General features: G+C 42.1%; 1 protein-coding gene across 2 annotated transcripts in view; it reads left to right on the top strand.

The window, feature by feature from the left end:
• The first annotated feature begins 930 nt into the window (after window positions 1-930).
• The window catches only part of PPFIBP1 (PPFIA binding protein 1), a 197,717-nt gene continuing 177,509 nt past the window's right edge, over window positions 931-21,138 (top strand). For both annotated transcript variants that reach the window (XM_068971086.1, XM_068971087.1), the window contains exon 1: window positions 931-1,033. The gene's annotated coding sequence lies outside the window, so the exon portion shown is untranslated. The remainder of the gene's footprint in view (window positions 1,034-21,138) is intronic.

Below are 21,138 nucleotides of genomic sequence, written 5' to 3'. Positions count from 1 at the left end.
AATTGATAGCTCAGCCACTGCAATTGATTCCATTCAACAATAATTATTCTCCTGTGGCTTGCTGAACTCAGTTGTGAGATTTCCACCCCTTTTCAGTTGTGTATAAAAACAGCAGCCCTGAGGTCTTTAAAAAAAGGTAAACAGTAATTTTTCCTACTTCAGAGGTTCAATTTAATTGCCTGGAAGCTCGAGTGCTGTGATTTTCGTCACTAAAAGCAAAAGCAAACCGCATGGTCGATAACGCCCCAGGGTTAACAATCTAGAGCTGGGTCGCAGTTTCTAGGATTGTCCTCCCTATCTTCTCGAAGAGCTTTTGAAGTTCTAAATTTCCCGTTCTAAGGGAACGCCCAGCAACCCCAAGATAAAAGGGGAGCTGAGCGAGCTGGCGGTTTCCTTTATTTGTCTGACTTCAAGCTAGCCATTTTCTGCTGCACGCGCCGCCGGACTCGGACTTGCCCGTGACACACAGGCGACAGTTTTTCCTTCAAAGGGGGGGCTTGGATAGGTTAGTTTCGTTTCTGACCTGGGGGATTGGGAAATGCGCCAAGAAAAGTTTAAAACACCACCTGCAAGGATCTTCCTCGTACCATGATTCTCCTTCCCTTACAGATAGCAGGAAAGGCAGCATTTTTTTCCATCAACACCCACTTCCAGCCCAGCGCCGGGCTCAGAGAGGAATGTGTAAAATTAGTGGGCTTCTCTGAGTGACAGTCCGAGGGCCCAATCAGCGCGAACCGCGGCGCGCCGACGCCCCTCCCGCGCGCTCTCTTTGGCTCTTTCCCGCGGGGAGGGAGGTGGGAGGGCACGAGGGAGGGGAGGTACCTGGGACTGGGAGTGATGTCAGCTCCCAGCTCGGTGCTTGCCCGGATTCCTGACATGGTGTAGGGCCGAGAGGGTGGGGAAGGCGGGAGCGGGGCGAGAGAGGACTCGGGGCAGCCAGCCTGCGGCGGGGCCGGAGTGCCGGCGCTTTGAACTCCGGGCGAAGGTGAAGCACAACTTTTGCAACTCGTGCTGGCGGCTCTCCTCCCCCCAGGTAAGGGCGCTTGGCTCCTCTCGGGGACCGGAGTGTAGTGGCACCGTTGTGTGGTTGCAGCTGCTCCTCCTCTTCACCGCTCGATTTTCTTTTCCAGCTCACTCCAGTTTCCCAGTGGGAGCAGGCACTTTTTGGTGGGTGGGGTAAGGCTTAACTCCTGGGGCTCCCAACTAGCTTTTAGGTGAAAAATACCTCCAGGATTGGACGTGTGAGATCTTGTCTATGTCCTTAAATACCGCCCCCTCCCCAGTCTCCTAATAATACTTGAGAACCCCAATCAGAGAAGTGTGGTGTGTGTGTGTGTGTGTGTGTGTGTGTGTAGGGGTGTGTGTGTGTGTGTTATTTTAAAATGTCACAAAAAGTTTATGAAATATCGACTCAAAAATTATGATGAGAGAACAAAAGTTTCTGTGTTTTATTGGCTCCCCTGTGGTGTATTACATTTAAATGAAAGTCTGTCATTGTTATTCATATTTTTTATATCATAATATAAGAAATCCTTTTTTATAGTTCCGTCAGAACGTGAGAAATTCACTTGGAGTGTATTAATTATGAGCTTGTGGGAAAACCGGTCTCTTGGGGGCATGCTTCAACGCCGGTTCTTTTTCTCTCACATCTTAACGGAGGATCCCTTTGGTTGCCAACGTTGTGATCTGGAAAGGTTAGAAAGGCTGTTGAGAACCTTCATATCTGTTTTCTGTGGCTGTTTCAGAGAAAGACGAGAGCTGGTAGTTGTTTTCATGGATCATTTTTAGAGAAGGGAGTTTTAACTGGGAAATGTGGCTGAAGGCGTGGCAAACAAACTCTTAATTATAGGAACATGAATTTTTCAACATGTGGGGCCAAAACAGATCCTTATTTTCAATAAGAATTGCAGGGAGCAATAGAAGAAGAACTTGATCTCATGTCCCAGTTCGGTATGTAGGGAAAGGAGCAAAAGGATATTTAGATCAGCAGAAGTACAGAATTCTGTTTTTTTGTTTATTTCCGGTTTCAAACCCTTTAGCTGTTTCTTGCTTGGTGTTTGTGTGCCCAGGTCACTAACTGGGTATGATTGACTTTCTGGGGAAAAACGACCTCATACACTGATTGAGAACCCTCACTTATCAGTGCTGAAGGCTCTTTCTTTTGGGGAAGCAAAGAAAGTATTTGGGCTGGGACTCCTGAGTCAAGTTTCCCTTTCTTTCACCAGAATGCCTCAGCAGTGAGGATCCTTCTGTTGCCAGGTCGGGAGGAAACGGGCGTGGACTTCTTTGTGAATCAAAAGCTGCATCCCAGGTGCCTGTACGTCAGGGCATTTCCGGAGAGGAAAGAAAGAAGCCACAATATTGCATCTAATAAACCCAGGTCGGGAAGTGTGGAGACACGGGACTTTGTTGATGGAGTTCTCTGTCTTTCTAGCCAGATTCCAGTTAGGTTGCAGGGCAAAAAAGAGGTGTTTTGTTTGCTGTTGTTTATAAAACACCTAAGGGCTTCCCTGGTGGTTCAGTGGTAAAGAATCCACCTGCAGTGCAGGAACCACCAGAGACATGGGTTCAATCCCTGGGTGGGGAAGATCCCCTTGAGGAGGAAATGGCAAACCGATCCAGTATTCTTGCCTGGGAAGTCCCATGGACAGAGAAGCCCGGCGGGTTACAGTCCAAAGGGTCGCAAAAGAGTTGGACACAACTGAAGTGATTGAGCGCACACTCATGCATGCATGCATGACACCTGGATCAGTATTGTTCTTAAAATTTTTAATTTGCACAGGATGGATTAAGAGTAGATTTTTTTTGCAAAGAGGAGGTGTGCTTCACTGAAAAAGCCTATATATTTTAATTTTGGGCTGTGTTTTGGACTGAGAAACAGAAATTGGCTAATGTCACTGAAATAATGGTGACCGAGTCTTTGCTATTTATGTTCTGTGAAAGTGAAAGAGTTATTTGTTCAGTACAGTCTGACCCTTTGTGACCCCATGGACTGTAGCCCCCCAGACTCCTCTGTCCATGGGATTATCCAGGCAAGAATACTGGAGTGGGTAGCCATTCCCTTCTCCAGGCGATCTTCCCGACCCAGGGATCAAACCCAGGTCTCCTGCGTTACGGACAAATTGTTTACCATCTGAGTAGAAGTACATAAAACACACTGTATTTTCCAATGCACTTTTTCAGCAGGAAAGTCCAGGAGGTGAGGTGGAATTCCTGTGGGCTGGTGAGAGCTCTCTGAAGCCTTGACTGATGGCGTATTCAGACTGCTGTTTGTAATACCGAAAGAAAGCTGCAGAAACCAGTCAAGTAGTATCATTAGGATGTTATCTTGTTTTCCAAATTCAGATTTATAATTCTTTCCAAGAAATGAGTCCTTGCTTACTGACTTGAATATAACAAAGCTTTAAATTGCATTCGCAGTTTGAGTAGCAACCTTTAAGTTTACATACTTATTTTTAACCAACATTTCTCTTTCTCCATCTGTGTGTAGGAGGCAGATGTGGTATACTAAAACACAGTGTGTTCAAAGGACAAAACTTGAAAGATGTTTGAGTTATTGAGAAAGGTAGAATCAGGTTTTGGTTAAATTCTTTGACCAGCTACGATAGCTCCTTTAAAAAATGGGATAACCTGGCCTTTGCGGACAGATGTTGACTTGATAGTCAGGGCACACTGTTGTTACATATCAATAGTGCCTAACTTCAGGGGCATTCTAGTCATTTTTTGGAATCAAGTTCAGTGAGAGAGCGTTCATTAACTGTTTAGGTACTCTTTTTGTTGCTCACTGTGCTTGCAGGAGATAAATCAGAACAAGGTCAATTCCCTCCCTCCCCCGCCCCCCCCCCAAACCCGTTACTGACTAGCTGACTTCTTTTTAAAACCTTTCATATTCATGAACTATTTGTACTTTTGTAGTTAATTTAGATTATGTTGGTAATTTGTCACATTAAAAGTAACTTTTTGAGGTTCTCATCTCCCATTTTAAAAAATACCTATATCCTCAAAAGCACATCTTCTAAACTGTTAACTAAAAGACCTCATTCATCACTCATGTCTTTTCAGAGATATTATTACATGTTTCTGATCTGATTTGAATTACCTTTTCAAAACAGTGAATGAATGAGTGAATGAATGTATGAATATCCATTCACATTTGGGTCTGTGTCTTGATTCTTTACTAAAGAAATGTTCCTTTAAGGTGCACACATAGGCAAGAGATATCATTAGGTTGGCCAAAAAGTTTGAGTTTCTCTGTAACATGGAAAAAACCTAAACAAACTGTTTGGCCAACCCAATACATAATTATGACATTTTTTTTATTCCCAAAGATTTCCTTAGAAAGTGACATTAGTTTTGAAAGTAAGAAAAAAATCCCAGTTGAGCATCTGATTGTGAAATCGTTCAGCAAACCATGATTTTATTGTTGTTTTTTAACCATGGTGAAACAGATGGGTTTAAGTATGCGATCCAAAGCTGTTAAGGTTACTGACACTGGGTGTTGTTTTAGGACAAAGGAAACAAAGTGTCTGTCCTCTAGCCAGCATTTCCCTTCAACTAAAAGTTGATAATTTCACAATTAAATCAGTCATCCAGCTGCCCCCATGTTGACACTATCCAATAACTGCTCTGGGCTTATGTAGTTCCTTGAATCTATAGTGTATTATGTCTCAAATTCATTGCCATGCATGTTAGAATGATTTTCCTAGCCAAAAGCCTATAAAGTTTGTCACATATATCACTACCATAAAGACTGATGCGTCATTAAATGGAGCTAATGGATTAAAAAAAGAAAGCTGAACTAACCCACCCTAGAAAATACAAAGACTTTTCTATTTTTTTACACTCTTTATTTAAACAGTAATTATTGATGCCAGTTTGGCATTGGTTGATGTTTCAAAAAGCCAAGTGGTGAGGGTTTCTTTTACATCAATACTTTGCCCCCTATTTAAGGATCTAAGACACCAAACAACTGGATTTTAGATGAAAAAGTGGGCCTTTCCAGGAGTTTTAAGTTTACACACTCATTAGGCAGCTTTTGAAGAAGAGGAGGGTTTGAGTGAAACCTCTACCACTTCTCTTTGCAGAGCTTCTATTTCTGAAATGTGGGTTTGGACTCTGAGGGATCCAGGTGGGTGTGTTGTCTTAGTTTGTGACTGAACTTTGGTTGCGTGTCTCCCTGGAACTTGGTGTGACTCACAGTTTGACTGGCCTACATTCATATCCTTGTTTTTCTTGGCAAATGTAATGAGTTCAGAATAGAAACATCAGGTGGCGGTTTCCGTGTGGTGGTGCACCAAAAAATGCCCATGGCCGAAGGAATTGTGCGAACTCAGATTGCACTGAATATCAGTCATTCTGGTAAAGACTCGTTTCACTGATATGAACCATGAAGGAAGAAGATCAAATACCATTACTTTGGGGACTGGCTGTAGATTTTGTGGACATCCTTCGAACTCCAGAGTAAGGCGAGGTCTTTTCACCTCTCCTTTAACTTAGAGAAATTAAGCATTTGACAGAAAAACAAATGCAAGTTCGAGAGCCAATATGCTGATTCCTAGTGTTGCGTGTGGGGTAGCAAAGGAAAACTTAATTTTACCTGATGAGAGAGAAAGACTGAAGATGCTGTTTTCAGTGACAAGTCCATTCATAAGTAAGTGGCCAAATTCTTTAGGCACACAAGGTAGTTCTGGAAAGACGTAGGTGGGCCCATTGGGGACTCTTACCACTTCCTTGGCATGCATGTTACTCTGAACTGTATAACTGAATGTGATTTCATGTCATCTTGTATTTCCTGTGAACCTAGGATATAGCTCACAGAAGTTCTTTTGCTGGCTTTCTGTCACCCTTCTCTCCATATATATCTTTTCACAAATACAATCTTCTCATCGCAGAATTGTTTGAGGTTTTTATGAGAAAAGTTTGAACTTTGAAATAAAATGTAAACAGCCTAAAGCTCTATGGCCTACTTTCTTTATACAGTGACTTGAGAGTGTGGCTGTGGTTGCATAAATAATATCCCTGGAACCATTATCTTTTTGTAAAGATAATGCTTCTCATAATAACACATGGTCGAGGATTTTATTTTGCTTGAACTGAAATTTGAACGCACTCTACTTTTTATTATGAATGCTGGAAGAGTTGGAGGAGCCTGTAAGCTCTCGTCTAAAGTAACTCTACAGCGAGTGAGTGGGAGGAAGGGAAACAGTGACGACTCACAGGAAACAGTGATTGAACCTGTGAGTCGGCCAGGACAGTTTGTGTGAAGTCACCTGGGTCTCAGTGTTTTTCCTCTGGATCAGCTGCTTGGATGTGTCTGTAAAACTTTCACATTCTTCAGACCTCCACCCCCATCAGTGGGTGACTTTGCCCAACCAAGAGGGCTTTTAAACGTAGACTTAAAGTTCTTTTATTGCTTTCTTCTCAAGGTACCTTGATTCTCTAGGATGGCTTGCACTCTACATTACCCTGTGGAGCAGACACAGCTAGGTGCGCAATCATTTCCATCCTTCCCACTTTTTACTGGTGGTCAGGTAAAAACAAAACAAAACACATACACACCAAAACTTGATTTCCCAGAATCCCTTGCAGCTGGGCGGTGTCTAAGTGACATCGTCCTGGCCAATAAGGTAGCTGGGAGGGGTTCTCCACAGACTCTCTTGCGTGTTAGGCTGTTGCTCTTTGTGCTTCTCGTTCTCTCTTCCAGGATAATGGATGCTGTTTTCTAACCGCAGAAGCCGTCTTGTGACCAAATTCAAGAAGCTTGAGGGGTAAGTGGGCTGGGAAGCTTGATGGCCTTCTGGAACGCTGTACCAGACTTGGTCTGCCCACCTCTTGATTTATTTTGAGAAAAATAAATCTTCATTTGATTCAGCCACAGAAGTTGGGTCTGATACTTGAAGCCAGAGGGGATCCTGACTGAGTTTAAATTTTAAAGAAGTCATAGTTCTTTTCTCTTAGAATTGAAAGGCACCATCCTGGATGATTAAAAAAAGGGTCGGACTTTGGAACCCTGCATACCCTCAATTTGAATCTTGGCTTTGCTATTCATTACAGACTAATCTTGACAAGAAATTTAATGGTTTGGGGTCTCCGTTTTCCTATCTGTAAATAGTGGTACTGGTGTTTGTCTTACGGAATTTTTGTCAGTATTGAAGTGAAGTGAAGTTGCTCAGTCGTGTCTGACTCTTTGCGACCCCATGGACTGTAGCCCAACAGGCTTCTCCGTCCATGGGATTTTCCAGGCAAGGGTACTGGAGTGGGTTGCCATTTCCTTCTCCAGAGGATCTTTCCGACCCAGGGATCGAACCCGGGTCTCCTGCATTGTAGGCAGACGCTTTACTGTCTGAGCCACCAGGGAAGTTTGTCAGTATTAGAATATGTTAATAGAAATAATAATGAAACATTTGGCACATAGGTTTTTAATAAATGATGGCAGCTATTACTAAAGAATACCATAATGAGGAGCCTGAAGAAGGGGAAGTAAGTAATTTAACTTTTAGTAGGTTCTCAGTAAACATGGTTTGAACAACTGAATGGTGGGTTAGCCTTATGGCTGCAGCCACTTGCCTCCATCTACTTACCATTCATTCCAAGGCCCATCTGTTTATCTTTCTGCCTACACTGGAATACTCGGAACTCTTATGTTCTCCCAGCTTTGGCTGAAAAAGCAAAAGATGTTCTTATGACAGTTTTATTACCTATAAGCAAAGAGATGAAGCAGATGTGCTCCAGAGTCAGATAAATGTAAATTAGACTCTTCTGTTCTTAACTATGTGATTTTTGTCTTCTGTGAAATGGGAATAATTGGGTGGGTTATGAGAATTACATATGATAATATATGTGAAGCATTAACAGTGGTTTTCCTGGCATACAGTGAACACTGGATTAATGATAGATATTGTTACTATTTTGTTAAACAGTTCTTGGCCTTGGTACAAGGTCCTCTTGGAGATATAAGGGCAAATAAAACAGGGTCTTTACCCTTAAGGATATTCATATAGAGAAGATAGGGGAAGAAATGGAATGATCTTCCTTACACATAACCATAATGAAAAACAGATTTAGAAAGCTACTTAGCTGTTAGAAAGTTGGGGGAAAATATACGGATTTAAATAAATGGTTATTATATGTATTTTAAGGAAAAAAGTCACCAAGCATGCATATAAAAGTTATATTTGTCAGTGCAGGAAAAATTTGCTAAATGGAATGATTTGTGGGGGATAGGATGAAGATGATGGGAAAGATGAGGGGCCTTTGATTTTTTTATGTCTGTTTTACAGCCTCATGAATTACTCTTGAAATATAAAGAGTATTAAAGTTTAACGAATCAGTTTGTGGGGCTTCTTGAAGGTAAGTGGTAGAAGATGGCGCTATGAAATAGTAAAGGATTGGATTTAGAGGGGTCCTACTAGAGAAGGTGGGATTTGAATGGGATGAGTAGGAAATGTTGAGACACTGGGGGGACATGAACATCCTTGGGTTTGGAACAAAATGTAGAATATAGTTTTAGAGAAAGATAGGAAGATCAGTATTGTTAATAGAGGTAAAGTATTCTAAAGCCAGATCTTAGAGGGATTTAAAAAAGAGTGACAAGACTATGCTTTAAAATGAGTTGTGGGTTTTTTTGTAAGGTAGGGAGGGATCTAAGAACTATTATTATTTTATAAAAATGACTCTTGAAATAATATGTTGAATGTTAGGAGGGGTATATGTGGTGAACAGAGTGAGGACAGATAGAACAACTTTAATCAAGAAAGGCACACAGCAAAAGTTGAATTTAAATGGGAAATATGATGAAATCAGATTTAAGCATCTGAAAAAGAAGATTTAAACATCTAGAGTTTGCAATTCATCGTGACCCATGATAACTTACCTTCATTTTCTCATTGTCTAAATGGGTTAAATCATAGAACCTGTCTCATTAGGTTTTTAGGAGAACAACAACAACAGTATTAATAATAGCTAATGCCTACTAGGTGTGTACTAAGCACTGTTCTAACTGTATGACATATTTCAACTTGGATTTAATCCCTACATCATCCCTAAGAAAAGGTACTGTTCTTATTCTTACAAATGAGAAATCTGAGGCACAGAGAGACTAAGTGAATTTCCCAAGGTCACACAGATTGTGTGCTGGACAGGGATTTAAATGCAGGTAGATACAGTCTCCAGGGTCAGTAACCTCAACCACTTCATATTACTGCCTCTGGCTTAGTTCTGTACTTGACATGTTAAAAGCTGCTTAGAATTGTTAGTTATTCACTCTATTCACATCATGATGCTAAGCACGAATTTAGACATTAAGGTTTGGAGTGTAGGCAAAACCCTCGAGTGATAGACCATCTCCGTAGGGTTGTTATCTAAAGAGTAAGAGTGGGTGAACTTGCTGAAGAAGAGAATGTAGAATAAAAAGAGAAGAAGGTACACAACCCACAGGGAACTCTTGACATGTAGACATGGTCAGGCCAAAGAAAAGAAGTTATTAAAGGTGATTGAGCAAGAATAACCAGGGAGGTTGGAAGGGAAGAGGTTGCTGGTGGCAAGGGAATGAAGCATGCCCAGCACAAGTGGACCATCCCCTCCATCCAGTGCTGCAGACCTCTTACAGGACGAGTCTGAGAAATGGCCCCGAGTCCAGCTGCCCTCATCTGTGGGCTAGGAGAGCAGTTTCAGCACAGTAGCCGTGGAATCCAGAGTACAGAAAATTGAGGAAGACATGGGAGGTGATGAACCCGAGGCTGTCCTGTTAGCCCAGCCTTTCAAGGAATTGAACAGAGAGAGACGTGCTCTGACAGTGTGGGTTTGATGATGGTCCAGGCAGAAAGGGTAATATGAAAGCAGCAAACAAGAAGAGGGAAGGAAAGGGGTAGATTGAAATTAGGTAGAGAATGCGGGTTAGCTTTGAAATCTGTAAAAATGCTTCTTCAGATAGAATGAAAGAAAGGATGCAGGAAATTGAGGAAAGAAATGTGATTGAAAGAGATAAGAGCTGAGTGAGTTCACCCCAGGCAGTCTGCCTTTTTTTTTTTCCCCCCAGTCTAATAGGAGGCCGTGAGAGGAAATTCATAGACAAGTAACTCAGGCTCCCCAGAGCTCTCAGGATTATTGAGACAGAGGAAACATTTGAAAGAATGACAGAAGTCTCTCATCTAACCAATGCAAGCTGACACATTTGCCAGGATGTATCTCCAGGCAGGAAATTAATTTATTGAAGTGGAAAGTAGTGGTACAAAAAAAGAAGAGGGGAATGAAATGAGACAAAGGGATACCTGGCTGTATGTAAAGAAGGAATTTTTAGACACCAGACTGAATGGTTCACAGAACAACTTCTCAGGGGAAATCTGAGAGCTCTGAGTGATGGGGAAGCAGCCTGGGTCTGGGACCACAGGCTGGGTTTGGTTAACACTGAACCACAGAGCACCAGGGAGTACTCTGAAAGAGGCAGGTGTCCAGCAGAGAGACCTCTGCGTCATTACATGCTCCGGTTTAACTAGCTCTGTGCATCTTCGTTCGATAGTGGGAGAGAGGGGTCTGCCCAGCCCGCCCATCCCGGGACCCATCCCCAGAGTGCTGAAGTTAGAGATGACAGGAAAGATGAGGATGCCAATGTTGATTGCCTTTAGAACATAACTAAAGTGTAAACCGAATGCAAGAGGTCATGAGAGGAACTCAGAAAGATCTTTGGCTGAAAGACATTGGGTTGCAGTGTTTCAGCAGATTTGTTGTTGCAATGATGTGAGTGGTATGAGAAAAGGACCGAAGCAATCTAATAGTTAAGAGTGTGGGACTAAAACTCAGCACCACTCCCATCAGCCCATAGGTGAGTTCTTTGGGGGTTGCTTTGACTGATGTCAGTGTAAATGTATCCAAGTGTGGGCAGCACATTTAGATCTGGGCATAATGTTCTTGAGTTCAGTGATTCTCAGTGGGGCCAGCTACATACTTTGTGGAGCCCAGTGTATGATGAAAATGTGTGACCCTCTTGTTCAAAAAGCAGGAAAAAGTGCTGTAAAAGGTACTAATAGGAAAAGCTTTTCTTTTTCTTCCGTAGTCTCTCTTTACTTGTCATGGTGTTTATTTGCTTTAATGTTATTCTGAATGAAGTGAAAATACAAATCATCAGTGTGAATTTTATTGTTCATCTTTTTATTATGCAATGCCAGTGTGAAATGCAAATATAAGAGCATTTAACAACTATGCAGAATTACTGAAATCACGTTTCGTAGTGTTTCGTGGCTTGTAACTGCATTTGTATATTCTTTTTATCAGAACAGAGGAAACCCTGCACAAACCTGGCTACCGTTATTTCACATCTCAATTTGCACAGTCTATTAGTCTTGGCTTATGGAAGGAAAGACTGAAAGGAAAAAGAACCATGGAGTTTCTCTGTCTTTCCTTCTCCTGTGCTGTCATTGTCAGCTCAAGTGGTTGGTTAATGCAGGGGAGTGGCAGGAGTAAGCGAGGATATGAAAGGAGTGTTTGGTTGTTTTTGTTTCTTAGAAACATGCTGCCTCGTTTCTGCATGTGCAGCGGATTCTGGATTGAAAGGAAAGCATGGCCTCTTGTGGCTGTCAGCACCCACCCACCTGCTCACTCAGTTGTTTGTAGCACGTTTACCTTGAACTCGCTTTGAGTCCTGCTGAACTCGATGCATCGTGAGCCTGCCAAAGTTCTGTGCTTATGGGGCCTTGCAAACACTGTGTATGAATCGGGCAGCAAGGAATGGTGGCCACTCTTATTAAACAGATCCCCTCTGCTTACATGCACGCTCCATTGTGCCATCTGACCTTGTTTATAGAACACAAGTTTAAATTATGAGGCATTTTGACCTCATTTATGAAAAGAAATTCAAAGTTTAAATTATTAGGAATCTTGATGGTGACAGCAGTGTTAAACCAGATATGGGGTCTTTTTGAGCATGGGGTTCTGTATGTGACTACAGGTTACAAGTTCATGAGGATTGCCCTGGTTCTGGGAAGTTAAAGAACTCAGTTTTAAGCTCGAGCTACCCTCTGATCTTGAAGTCTCAGCTTCATTATCAAAGTTTACAATGGGTCAGGTTTGTGTGGAGTGTCCTAGAGACCCTTCTCCTGGCATCAGCCCTGTCATTTTTGCCTTTCAAGTGTTTTCTGAATGACTTTTCCTTCTACCAGTGCCTTAGTTTACATCCTCATCATCTCTGATACAGACTGTGCAGTTAGTCTCTTGCCTATATTCTGCACCTTGTGGCTAGAGAGATCTTCCAAATAAACCTTTAGTACAAGGCCTGCCTGGTCCTTTCTCTGATCTCCTGTGGGCTCAGCCTTACAGCAGAATTCTCAGACTCTTTGGTCTGGGATGGAGACTGCCTTCAGACAGGTATGGTTTGAAATACACAGTATTTTAAGAAATTTGTGCCAGTACTTAATTTTTTTGGTAACTTCACCAATGGAAATTTACATTTAACAAAGAGAAGATCTGGCTGCTCTGGGCTCCAGTTTTCAAACAGGAGGACCACTCTCAGTTGCGGCACGTGGGACCTTCATTGTAGCTTATGGACTCTCTAGTTGTGGGGCGTGGGCTCCAGAGGGTGCAGGCCCTGTAGTTATGCTGCACAGGCTTAGTTACCCCATGATGTATGGGGATCTTAGTATCACAACCAAGGACTGAACCCACATCCCTGCATTGCAAGGAGGATTCTTAACCACCAGGGAAGTCCCAAGACTGACTCTTTATTCTGGCACAGCCTTCACTTTCATGGATCTAGAGCATGCATTTGCCTGTTCTCAAGGAATGCTGTGAAGGAATTAGAATGCTGATTTTTTAACTTGAGAATTGAGTTCTCCAACCTCATAGTGTAAGTTGGGTGTATGCTTTGTAGCAGCCCTTGTTTCCTTTTTTGTTTTGTTTTGTATTTTAGCTCTTGATTGCTTTTTTAGGAGAAACACTTCCCTAGGTCTCACCTGATCAGTGTCACCACTGTGTCACTGTGGTGTCACTGTGTCACTTGTGATCTCATCTGATCTCGATTCTTTCTCTAAGCTTCTCTCCTGTGCTCACACCCAGGCTCTGCCCCCCTGGCATGCTTTAAGTTTGCTCAGCTCTTCTACTTTTCCTACTGTTTGTCCTTGCTTAAACCCTCATCTTTCCTCTAGGCCCCCTTAAAGCAGTTCATCAGGATACCCTTGCTGAGAGCCTCAGTCTGAGCTCAGCCTACAAACTTTTGCTGGAAGCAGGTAATAAAATCTTTAGAATTATAAATGCTAAAGGTAATGGCAACCCACTCCAGTATTCTTGCCTGGAGAAACCCATGGACAGAGGAGCTGGTGGACTACAGTCCATAGGGTCACAAAGAGTCAGACACAGCTGAAGTGACTTAGCACTAAGTGGACAGTGAGGTCAAGTTGCTTGTGAAGGTTCCTCCCAGCCCAGTGATTTTGAGAAGCCATAATTCTTCCAGTGCTTGTACCTATATGTTACTATGCATTTGGTTATCTAGTTGTTTTTTAAACTTGTGCTTTGTGATAGGAACTGTGCTTATGTCATCTAACTTAAATTATGAATGTGACACTAGCATTATCTTCCTCTTACTGATGAAGAAACTGAGTTTCCTCCAAAACTGGTGCTCCAAATGGCTGATCTCTAGTTATATCTTATTTCTTCAAATAGATTATATACTTGTTGAAGGCCATGACTCTGCCTTTGTTGCCAGGCCCTGCTACCCAGTCAGGAATCAGTAAATGTTTCAGTGATGAGAGTAATGATTTTTTTGGCTAGTGTGTGTTGAGGCCTAGACAAGCCTCCATGGGAATGCCCAGGAGACTTGAGTAGTTTCTTATACTCTAAGATTGACCTTTTACTGTGCACAAAGACAGGATAGGGTTTTGACCTTGGGCTGTGGATTTAGATGGACCTATGTCTGTGTCTCAGTTTCTTCATTTGTAAAATGGGGTCAATAATAGTATTTTGTAGCAGTGGTTTTAAACTGGGGTGATTTGGGCCTGTAGGAGTCATTTGGCAATGTCAGAAAACACTTCTTGTATTACAGCTGGGGGTGGAGGCAAGATTGGCTTTTAGTAAGTAAAATCCAAAGATGATGCTAAACATCCCTGCAATGCACGGGTGCTTCTCCCCCCATCAGCAACAGAGAAATACCTGGTCCCAACTGTCAGTAGGGCCGAGGATGAGAGACCCTTCCTTGTAGGTTCCTGAAGATGAAACAAGATAATGAATGCGATGAGTTTGGCATAGTTAACTGTAACTCTAAGAAAACCATCTCAAAGACTGAGAAACCAGCTTTTGTGGGTGGGGGGAAAACCCTAAAACACTTCACTTCAGAACATCTGTGATTCTTGCCTTATGCTAAGGATTTCACGCTTTCCTGTTTAGAAGTGACAGACTCACTGGAGATTGTGTGTGTTACACTGTGTACTAACATGAGCTGGCATGGATTCATCAAGGCCGTAAAAACAATTATTAATTTTTAGGGTGTTCCTGGTAAACTTCCTGCTTGCTTGACTAGAGATAATTTTGGTGTGTGAGTTTAAATTCTCTCTGATGGAAAATGTTTTGATTAGTGAATTTCCAAACTATGTTTTGATAAGTGGGATATGAGAAGTTTTTGTTTTCACATCAAGAAGCCTATTGTTTTCATAACCCTAAGTTTAAAATGAAGCCGCTTTCTCCCTGTTTGCTGCCTTACCTGCTTGCTGCACAGTTTTGGCATTTGTAGGAGTGGCTGGAAGAACTGTTGGATTTCTATCTATTGTTTCTTTTTTTATAAATTTGAAGTTGAGACTATTATTTAATATTTTTATAGTTACAAAAATAATATATGCACCTTCTAGAAGATTTGAATGATATGGAAAAAAACATAAAGAAGATACAGTTAAAAAAAATAGTCCTCAGTATTCTGCCACACAAAAATGCAACTACTGTTGCTGTGTTTCCTTCCTTTTTCTCCATTCATATATATTTTTTCATATTTGAAGTATTCTGAATGTATATTTTGGGTCCTGTTTTTACTTACATTGTTTTATTTGTTTATTTAATTTTATTAAGAAAATCATCCATTGTACTGCTCAGCTTATGGGTTCTTAGTTCCCCGACCAGGAAATGAACCCTGAGCCCACGGCAGTGAAAGCACTGAGTCCTAATCACTGGACCGCCAAGGGATTCCTCTTAATGTTGTTTTATTTGCATGTTCTCACTTGACTACAGTACCTCTAAATGTTATTTCTAAGGATTGTAATATCTTCCATCTCTGGGTGTTTCATGGTTTATTTAACCCTATCACAGCACACACAGCCTGTTTTCAGTGTTTGCTGAGCATCTTTCGGCAGTCAGCATTTTCTGCATTTCAGATCCTTCCCATCTTTACAAGAGATGACAAGAACCAGCATCAAAGGGTGTGGGTCACTGCATGGATGTCTTGGCCCATGTTGATATCAATTACCAAATAATAGCAGAGTGGTATTCTCATTTTAATAGCGTTTGTTAACTTTCTAGGAGAAAAGATATTTTGTTTTTCATTTATTTGATATTTATGAAGTCAACCATGTATATGACTGTTGGCTGTATTTCCGGTTTAACTGTTCATATACTTTCCCAATTTTATCTATTGGGAATTAGTATTATTCTTATTTGTCATGAATTCTATGTTTTTCACTTATTAATCCTTTCTGATAGTTACTGCAAATATTTTCACTTAGTTTTTTAACCTAATTTTTATGATAAAAATATTTTGTTTTTAGTGATGTAAAAGTTTAAAAATTTTGTGTAGTCAAATCTATTGATTATTGTTTTCCGCCTGGGGTCTTCAACCTTCCTTCACCTCTACTCAGATGAACCCTGTCTGCTTTGAAAGTCACTGTGCTGAGCCATCAGTGTTTAAAATTCTGTCCCAAAGTAGATTGCTATTGAGTTTCCTAATGAGGATAAAAGTGCTGAATCTAATATGGACACCCATTGTGTACCATGGAAAACCCTTCACACCAGCATGTGTGTGCATGTGTGTGTGAGAGAGAGGTGGGTGGAGAGGGAGAGAATAAGGAAAATTGATGAGAAAGGATGAGGCTCTTGTTAGGCCCCTGCTCATTTGGTTTTGTTTTAAATTTCCTTTCCCTCAGGATGGGAGTGATCTTGTTGCCGGCAGGGGGGCTCCTAGAGGTTCCCAAATGGCTGAGTGCCAGGGACCAGCAGCTGAGCAAACAGTGTTTGTACCTTGGCACAGAGTTGGCCCACAACAATTTGTTTATTTAGTGCAGAAGAAGGTGGACTGAGCAGAGATGGGCCCCTCCACACCTCACCATCATGTTCCACTCTCTCAGGCTCCAGGCTGTATGCTGCTCAGCCTTGTGGAAGTGGCTCCCTTCCCTGCGGATGGACTCATATGAGCCCACAGCCCTGCTCATCTGCGGGTCACCAGCTGTATTAGCCGAAGCCTGAAGAGGGAGGTAGTGATAACAGCCAGTGCTCATTTGGTTGTTCTTTCTGCAAAGCCCTTTTACTCGGGCTTTTTAATATGCTTCTCACCTCAACTTTATGAGGTTAAACACTATTTTCATCTCCATTAACTTGGAGGAAACCACCACTCAATGGAAGCATAATTAAAATCTGGAGCTTCTGACTGCAGAGCCGATCCTCTGATTATGAAACAATTCCTTCGTTGTAATTTCTGGGTGTAATTTCTCGGCGATGCCATTGCACAGAGGGTAGCAGCAACTGTTTTAGATCTTCGAGTCAGACGTGTGTTGGATGGAATACCAAGAGTCATGTCATAACACTGTGACTTGGTTTTCTCATCTCTAAAGTGGAAACAACAGTGTCTGCCTTGTAGGAATGTTAGATTAAGTGGAGATAGTACATGCAAGCCACCCAGCACAGCACCTGGCCTTTTTATTGTGGGAGCTCAGATGTAATATTGTTTCCTAGTCTCAAAGCTGAAAATGCTCTTTTTTTGTTTAAAAATTTCAGAATAGCTGGTAAGTCTGCTCAGACTTGTGAAATTTTAGTAAATATTAGTTATATTTAAATGCAAGAAACATTTCTCTATCTGCCCTACTTATTTTCCTGTTTAGTAGATTTTCTCTTCTGGTGTGGCTAAGTCACTTAACTTCTCTGAAATCCTTGTGCTTGGAGAATTTTTTGATGATCCCCCAGTTTAGAACTATACTCGCAGCCAAAATAAAACATACTTTGTCTATGTGTTTATGTAAAAAGCACAGACAGTTCTTTAGAGGAGCAATAACCCAGGCATTCCTTTACACATAGTTGAGAATTTTGGCATTATTCATGGAGTTGTTACTTGTCCATGAATCGTTAAACATTCAGGTAACAGAGCAGCCTTAAAAAAAGTTACAGAAAATCATAAGAAAAGACAAAGTTATTAAATAAATCAGGAGAAAAGTTGTTAAATAAATCCTTTTTTTTTCATACCACATAAAAGTTAGGTTAGATCTCATCCTTAGGCTAGACCTTGTGAACCACTTAAAAAAAGAAAAAACTTTGCTAATATTGTTACTTCTGCCTAAAGACTTTCAACATGAGAGTTGTCTTGCCATTTGACTTATGTTGTATGTTTATTCTGACTTTTCCATTTTAATAAATTGAGTCAAGTAATTACAAGAGTTGTTATTGTAGAATTATATTATAACCCAACACAGTTTTATCTCTGGAGTTAAAGATAACACTTTCAGGAATCTTCTTTAGAATATGCCTTGGGTCTTCTTATTTTTTTCTGTCCCCCAAGCCATGGTTGCATTTTAAGCAATACATCAACCTAGTACTGGAATAGGGAAAAGTGAATGAGAATGGGGCTTTATTGGATTAATAGCTGATGCTCTTGTTCCTTCTCTGAGAAGTTTAGGTCTGCAGTCAGGTAATTTTCCCATTCCCTGCCCTTGCTTTGGTAGCATTGGAGAGACAAGGATGGGAAAGCATTTTTAAAATTTAATTTATATAAATTCATAAATTAGAGTTGTACTTTTATATAATTAATACCATATGTATATACTTTACAGGAAACATGGTTAAAGTTAAGTATCAGTGATTAAGTGAAATTTACGTGATTTCTCAGTTCCCTTTTATGTCTCAAGTTAAGGATCAAAGTGAGTGCACTGTTGGCCCAATCTTTTGACTGTTGCAGACTGAGCGCAGTACATTGTAGAACGCCACACCTCATTTTAATGGTCAGTAGGCATTTGTTTTCCTAAAATTCCAGGTCTATTGTTTGATTTCTTAATAATCAGTGAAAGTGGGGGCAGAAGGGTTAGCATTATTACTGGTGAAGAGAGTAGGTTAAGTCTGGAAGAATAAAATTGGTGCTGACCTGATTACTGATTTACAGGATACAGAGAACTTAAGACGAGGCTTTGTGATCTTGAGATAACAATCCAGTTTAGCCCTGTGTCAGTCACTTCAGCCAAATCTCTGTGGCACCAGCCCTTTGATCAAAGCCTGAGAACCCAGCGAGTTTTACCAGGCGTTTCTTGTTGCTGCTGCTTGGCTTGTGGAGTAGGAAGAGTAATAAGTGCTCATTAGCATGCCCGCCTCTGTAATGCATCCACCTGCAGCACAGATATGCCTGCCTCTGGTCCTGAAACCGTAGCATCCCCACCTGATCTCTTCAGCCTCGGCATTTTTGTACTGCAGAAACAGAATGCCGACTTGGCAAGAGTAGAATCCACCAAGTGCTTCAAATAACGGTTGCAAAACCTACCGACCAGGATAGGAAGGGTTTGCTAGGAAGAATTACTGTGTCTAAGAAATTAGTGAACTGTTTAAAGCTTTTTCTTCTCTTCCCGCCTCTTGTGTATGTGACTGACATGAACCCGGATAGTCAGAGACCCTGAATACTGGTCATCTTATAACTTGATCCCTTATCCTCTTGTCAGCCATACTCCAGAGGCTGTGGTCTGTATCAACAAAGAGTTTGAAGTGTTTGGAGTCACTGAGAGAGAGAGCTTTGATGGTGATTTGTGACCCTGTTCAGGACTCATGTCATCGGTAGCCTTTGTTCCCATGAAATAGAGATGTGTATATGAGGGTGGAGGCTGTAAAGACAGGAGGAGAGAGACAGGTTTGGGGGCTTTGTACATAAGCCTGGAGAAATATGTAGTCATGCTGCAAATTGGCAGAGTTTTATATGAAAGGACCCTGGGACCAAGAATATGCCAGTCTGATCCCATCATTGATCAGCAGTGTCATCCTGGGCAAGTCATCCGTGGTGGTGGTGGTTTAGTTGCTGAGTCGTGTCTGACTCTTTTGCGACCCCATGGATGGTAGCCTGCCATGCTCCTCTGTCCATGGGATTTATCAGACAAGAATACTGGGGTGGTTTGCCATCCCCTCACCACAGAATCTTCGTGACCCAGGCATTGAACCTGCGTCTCATTCCTTGCAGGCAGATGCTTTACTGACTTCCCTGCACCACCAGGGAAGCCACACATAAGTCACTTAACCAGATATAATGTTGAGATTATAGTAACAGCCCAGCCCTCATAGGAAGAGTTGTGAGGGTCAGAGGAGACAGTGCTAACAGGCTAGAAACCATGAAGCAGTAGTATGGTTTAAATTTTTTTTTTTTGGCTGAACTGTGTGGCATGCCAGATCTTAGTTTCCCGACCAGGAATTGAGCCCCTATCCCCTGCATTGGGAGCATGGAGTCTTAACTACTGGACCACCAGGAAGTCCCTGCAATAGTTTTAAGCTGAGTATTTCATAGGGAGTACATTATCTACATTTTTAACATTCTGAACCCACCCCTCTGGTGATAAAATACACTGTGCAGGCCCCTGCTTTTCCTCTGACTTCTACTCCTGACATATCTCTAATCTCATCCCCGGACCCTAAGCTGCATTAGAGCCTGGATGACGACAAGGTAGTTCCTTGAGGTTTTCTGGGAGATGGTGCTGTGCCCCCTCGGCAACACAGTAGCAGTAGCTCTTGCTGCCTGCTCAGGCCTGTCTGCCATCTGTTTTCTTGGGGTGACAGTAAAGAGTACAAAGTCATCAGTAATCAAGTCAGCTCTAGGAATTGTTTCTTGTTCCTAAAAGTTTGGAGTTTTGAGGATAAAGCGTTCAGGTCTTACTGTCATACGTACATGTAGGCCCTTTCAGGTAGCTTTAAAGATTTCCTCAGATGTGAGGATATCACGTCTGACATGTGGGGAGGGGTACACTCCAATGGTCAAGGGTGACGACTTTGGCTCGGCACCCGGTGCTTTGGTGTCATTGACCAGGGTCACATGATGTTGTGATACACAGATCACTCACCTGGTGATGTTTCACCCCCCTGACTTGTGAAGCTGTGATGCTCCTGGGCTATTCAAACTCCTGTCCCTGTTGACCGCATTGGGCTGGTGTTCAGAAAGCGGTCTGAGCTGGTTATGAAAAATGTATAATTTTTCAACAGAATCACAGGTAGTTTTCAGAGACTGTTCAGCCTTCACAGGACGTCTGATAGAAAATGTCTCTCTGGGACCTGTAACTTCCTTGGCATGATTTAAGAAATGACTTTCTACACTTAGAAAGCAGCTTGTCTTTGGCTGGGAGCACACCAGAAGGTGGGTGCTGAAGGAATTTAGGGGCCAGGAAAAGCAGGTGGCAGGATTGGGCAGAGGACAAGCTGACTGGCAGTGTGGGAATGACTAAAGCCCTGAGCGCCCTTATGGGGAGCTCTGGCGCTGGGGGGGCCTGCTCAGTTGTCTTCAGTTGAGGCAAAGGGCTGGACCTGTGTATTCTTGAGTCAGCCAGTGGTTGGCAGCTGGCTGCCCCTTCCAGGGGCATTACCTGAGGACCTTCTCTGTGAGCCAGCAGCAGCCAGGGATGGGTACACTTGCCCTAAAAGTGAAATCTGGCTGGAGCACAGTAGTGACCACTACCCTGTCCCAAAGACTCTAACCAACCCCTTAAGAGAGAAATGAACAAAATATGTAGCACCAGATTTCCAGTGGTATGGTAAGTCCTTTTATCTGCAAGTTAGAAAGTTTGATCCCTTAGCAAAACTGAAGGAAGAGGTCATACCCCTTTGTTACTGATAAATCAAACAGATCTCTAGCCTCTCCGAAGTCTGAGACACTTGGATAATATTTATACCTGGTTACGGTGCCAGGGCCAGCTTCTGTACTTGTGAAATGGCTGACCCGCAATTGAGTAATTT

Source organism: Capricornis sumatraensis, chromosome 4, assembly GCF_032405125.1.
Source record: "Capricornis sumatraensis isolate serow.1 chromosome 4, serow.2, whole genome shotgun sequence".
NCBI classification, from domain to species: Eukaryota; Metazoa; Chordata; class Mammalia; order Artiodactyla; family Bovidae; genus Capricornis; species Capricornis sumatraensis.
Note: the sequence above shows the minus strand (reverse complement) of the source record. Positions and strands in the feature narration are given on the sequence as shown.